Here is a 6,000-nt window from a genome sequence, read left to right on the forward strand (position 1 = left end):
AAAGTGAGTCTTGCATTTTTACCTTATTATTATTAGACAGTTTAAATATTGCAAATGGTAATAGAAAGTGGTAAACATAATCATAGATTAATATCTCTCGATATTTGCCAGGCCTAAGTACTAAATACAATGGCTCTAAGGTTTGAATGTGATGTAATAGTACCTTAGAACTAAACAATAAGTAATATTGAGTTGTCTCTTTTTAAGTAAAATAAATGAATAAACAAATGAGTTTGAATTCATTAAATTGCTAAAATCTAATAGAATTTGGAACAAGTTATATATATATATATATATATATATATATATATTAATAAATTTGGATTTAGAATATGTAATTTCAATCGAAACATAGACTCTCCGCTCTTAAATAAGTGCATTGGACTGAATTAGACCGAAATGGATTGAAGTAGACCAAATGTACTGAATATGCCAAATAGAACCCAAATGCATCGAAACGGACTGAATGGATCAAAGTAGACCAAACTGGACTGAATAAGACCAATGAGGAACCGAATCAGAAAGAATGGACCGAATTCAATTGAATAAGACCGAATTGGATCGAAAAATATAAACAGACAAAGAAGCAGTAAAACGAGTCAAACGATGAGGTATTTTCAATTAACACACTAGAAACTCCTTAAACAAGCCAAAAAGAAAAACCATTTTCTCTACCTACCTATGAAGCACAGAAGAGGCAAAATGCATGCCGCACCTGCGTCTGACGTGGCGACGCGTGAGGGATGCCGCTGCCTGCGCGTCGGTGCTGCGTCCAATTTTTTTGTTTGTTTCACGACTCAGCCCGCGCCGACATAGCTCATACTCGGCCAAACTCGCGTCGGTTCGGGCCGAATTGGTCCGTATCGGCCGAAATCGCCGAAACACACCGTACCAGCGCCGAACAAGAAAATGAAAACTGAACAAAAAATGGATAAAAACTTGTGACTGACTGTCTTTTGAGTCGGCAAAGATGGAGAGGAAAAAGGATAGAAGTATTAGGAGAAGAAGAAAGAAAGTTGGAGAAGAAAAGAAGGTGAGACTTGGAGAAGAAAAGAAAAAGTCTCTGTGTCTCTCTGTGTGCTAACTGAAGGCAAAAGGTTTATCTAAACAAAAGTAACTAAGGGCAAAAAGGGAAAGAAAAAAACGATTTTCAAACCCACGTGAAGGGCTAAAGGTTTGTGGATAAGGCTGACACAATTTTGGAGATTTTTTTTTTTATTCTAGAATTTGGTAGAACCCACGTGAAGGTGGCTTTATTAAGTGGGGCCATTAAGGATTTAATTTAATTTTTTCTTGAAAAAGGGTATTAAGTGGATTGTATTTAATTTATGAATATCATGTTTTAGTTATTATTTATTAGTAGTTGCTAATCCGTGCTATGCACGAGAAAGTTTAGAAAATTTATTTTAATATATTATATGTTTTTTTTTTCTTTATTAAGCACTTATAAATAACATTTGTATATTTGAACAAATAAATGAAGGTTTATAGTAACAATTTCCACATTAAAATTGCAATAATATAACACTAAAAAATTACATACAAATAAATACAAAAATAATTTGTTTATGCTTATATGCTTCCACTTCTCTTAGTTGAAAATCTTCATTACTGTATACAATTGTATCTTTGTATGATGTAATCTCATTTTTAACCTCAAGGAAAAGTTAAATCATAGTCTCAAAGGGCAGCATAAAGTTGTTTTCAGGCCCCTGATAGTGTTCTCTCTTTTCCATGGTATCTTAGATCTCCCAAAAGTGTAGCTTATATGCCTTGAAAAAGAAAATAACTTATTAATCCTTGGCAATAACAAAGACCCACCACATGAAAATGTCCACTTAACAGAATAAGAATCATATTATTTAGTTTCACTAATTCACAATTGAATTTAGTAACACGCATTAAAGATAACACCTAAGACTTTAAATTACACACAGTCCATCATTTCCATCATGAAAATCAAAAGATATGAGCAGTGGTTTGAAAATCAACCTACAAAATTATCAACCTGCAAAAACATTGTATTTTTCAGACAGCAACACTTAAATTACCAAACAGCATCATAAAGAAACATGTGCATCTGCAACTTTAGGGCCATCAAATATCAAAGGCACCATACATATGGACTTTCCCAATTGCCATTCCTAAATTCCTATTGAACACTAGAATAATCAACACTATAGTCATTATCACTGTATTTTAACACCCATAACAATTCTTTTTATTAGACTGTAACCTGTATACATGTCACGCACAGATGCCCTTATTTGAGAAAAGATTACAACCATTAATTGAAGACATTTCTGCTTGCGTTAACTTTTCTTAGGAAGAAGATCATGGAATCCTATTGTCTTCTTAAAGTGTCCAAAGATTATGTTCAAATACAAGAAGACTACTGTATTACTCAACTAAAGGACTATAGTCATCAATTATCACAAATAGTGTGCTACTCTGCTTGAAAGTTAGAAATCCTTAATCCTGAGAATGGAAAAAAGTTAAAGACAGTAACAAAGGAACAATGCTAACTTCATGCTTCTTCAAGATCAAGATAAATACACAACAATTGCAAGAAAAGCAATATTCCCATCAGAGAGGCCCTAACTGCTTGGAGGTAGGAAGCATGTCTAGTACAGAAAAATTATTGTTTGACTTCGTACATTTTTCATTGGTATCAATGCCCTCTAAGTGTTTTTCGTCCAAACAGAATTTATGATTCTCAAAACAGATAAAGGTTATCAATTTACTTTGATTTTGTTTAACAACCTATAGTGTGGTGAGTTAATAGTTCTTTCTATATTGTACTTTAGGCTCGTTGTCCCTTTCTACCAACATCCTTCCATGATAAATTTTAATTACGATTGATTAGCAGCTGAATCCAAAAAAAGCTAAAAGAAAGTACATGACAAGAAGTTGTAAATACCAGAGGATTTTCACACAAACCAATATGAGTGTGAACTCGTAAACACAAAATGCAGAACAGTCAATAGAAGATCATCCTTAAAATAATAAAATAAAATAAAATAAAAGGGTATTTACAACCCTTCTCTGATTGAACAAATATGATACTCTCCTACTCAAAATAAAAACATCAAACTCTAAGTTACCTACGCATTGAGGCAATTAGTTTGACACTGAGATAAGATTGCTTCATCAACATGCTTGTGGATGACATCAAAGTATGTTGATGGATACAAAAATACGTCGGTAAACAACAATGCTGGAGAATTCCACACACACACATAAATATATATATCAAAGTAATAGCTGAAGCCCCATTAGCCAATGTTTAGTGACAACTACATTACAGTGTCACAGGACTCACACTATAAATCTCATTATTTTCTTAAGGCATTGTGAATGACAATTAACAAAGACAACAGCATGAAAATGACTACAGATATGGCATGAATATGAACAATGTACAAATACAAATATGAAACAGGCTACAAAAGGCCAAATGAGCAGAGATATCAATCACACAGGCACAAAATTTACTGACCTTCCATGGAGCAAACAAATCCCATCCAGGCTTAAACCAAGTAGCACATATCACAGCTTTAGAATCATCACCTATAGCTTCTGCTAGCCTCTCAGAACCCTTTGTTACATCAGTTCCATCAAACCCCATCTGTTCTATAGATCATCATGCACAATTCAAGATCCCATTCAACCCTAAATTCCCTTTTTTATGAAACCAAGAGGAATAAGTTTCAAAAAATAAAGCTCTAACATAAATTTTCTAATTCCTATTGATCAACAGCGAGTCAGCAATATCAATAAAAGAAATTTGAAAAAGTTTAGATTGTAATTTTTCATACATGAAAAATAGTCCAACATCAGAAAAGGATCCCAATTCTTCAGGTCAATCTTAAAAATTTAATACCCAGAAGATAGAAAGTCAAGAACAAATGAAGTAGGAAAAGCTATGTAAACATGGGATTATGGAGAAGAGTTTATCGGGTTTTAGAAAAGTTTGTAGGAAAATATATGAAACTTATCAAAGTTTGTAGAAAAGTTTGAAGCTCCACAGTGCGTTCTTGAAAGATTTTCGGGCGATTCATCAGAAACTTATGGGTCGAGAAGCCAAAATGGCGCAAGCTAAAGCTGCAGCTGCTGAGATGGCAGAGACATTGAAGCTTGAGCGTGTTTTGCCTATTATCAACATGTAGGAAGCTAAGGCACTCTCAAAGCTCCATGAGGAGTACGAATTGAAGGGTTTTGTGGAGCTCAACCAGGGTCTTTCCATAGCTGTGAACAAGAATTGTTGGAGGTCGCTAAAGCCTACATGCTCAAACTTTAACTCAGTAATTGAAAAAAAGGAAAAAGAAAAAAGTATGGTTGTCATTTTGTTGGGGTTTTAAAAGTAACTGAGTTTTTACCGATGGCAATATTATTATGAAGAGTGAAGACCAATGTGTAACTATTCTTGGCGTTGTGTTTTTGTATAAAATGGTGTACTTGTTCATATGCTTATGTGCCTTGCTTAAGATGGATTCTGGTTTAGTTTTCACAAGATGTAAAATGTTGTTGTGGATCCTTAGGTTTCTCTACTTAGAATAGTGAGTTATATGTTAAAATAAAAAACTTTCACCTGAGTCGTGTTTCTTTGCAATGCCTATATGCTCTTAAGCCGCTGTAATTTGGTCTACAATAGTTTGTTTTAATTTAGATATGTAAGGTTTTTGAGGTTGGGCTTTATATTTTATACCATAATATAATTGCAAATTCATTATTGATTTATTTCTTCCATAAATGCATATATTTTTCTTTTATAGAGTTTCGAGTTTAGACTTTTGGCGTCCACTTTTGATGATGACTCTTCATCATTAGATCAATATATTAATTAGTTTTTAGTGTAGGTGAAAATATATAAACGTAAATATAGGTTACTTAACTTCTAAACCCCTCTCAAACGTATATGACAATACTAAATACTAGGCGCTGTGATTTGTGGCCATTATATATATTTCATAACAATAATAATAACAATAATAATAACAATAACAATAACAACAACAATAACGTTAGAGCAACACACAAAAAAAAAAAAATATTAAGACTCTATTTAGTATTTCCAGTAAATTAATTCTTGTAACAATATATATATATATATATATATATATATATATATATATATATATATATATATATATATATATATATATCTAAAGACTCAATAGATGGGTGCAACGCATTTGGCTTTTGTTTATTTCCTGTACCTTATTTTCATAGTATTTATTATTTATTAAAAGATATAATTTATTTCCCTAAAAAAGATATAGTTTTTGGTAAATTTTATGTTAATGTGTAAGAAAAAAACTAAAAGCTAGTTTAATTCTATAAAAAAAAAAAAAAAAACCTAAAAGTTAAATTATTTGAAAAAAAAGGCAGAAAAGCATAAAGCTAAAGCTAAAAAAAAAAAAACCAAAAAGGAATTATTTCTAAAGAGAAACATTATCTTACCCCTTTTAGGTTGGAAGAAAGAAGAATGACTAGGTATGTTTTGATCCTTTACTTCGTGATCTGGATGCTTGTGAGACAATCTACAACAAAAATTAGTTGGACTGGGTGCTTTGATATTTGCACCAAGTATTGTTTTTATAATCTAAATGGTAATAATCGTAGAATGCTTGGATGCATGAGTTGCGGCACTGATAATCACCATAAGCGGATTACTTGCGAAGCTTGTTTTTTATTTTGGTGCAGGTAGCAAAGAAGCTTATAGAGAGCATACAGACAATAAGAACTGATCACCACCCAAGAAGAGTTTTGATATTAACAAACGTGAATAAACCAATGAGGAAGACTTTATGAAAAAAATTGTTTAATTATCAATTTAATTATGAAAAATTTGTCTCAGTTGGTTCAAATTTTGGTATGTAAAGCCTAAACCTCTGATTATATGAGTTTTATTTTGACAATTTTCCATTGCTTGGGTCGATTGTATTTTCAATTTGCAAACCAAAAGGCACTATTACAATTTGCACTTATATTAGTTGT

This window comes from Castanea sativa, chromosome 4 (genome assembly GCF_040712315.1).
Source record: "Castanea sativa cultivar Marrone di Chiusa Pesio chromosome 4, ASM4071231v1".
Taxonomy (NCBI): domain Eukaryota; kingdom Viridiplantae; phylum Streptophyta; class Magnoliopsida; order Fagales; family Fagaceae; genus Castanea; species Castanea sativa.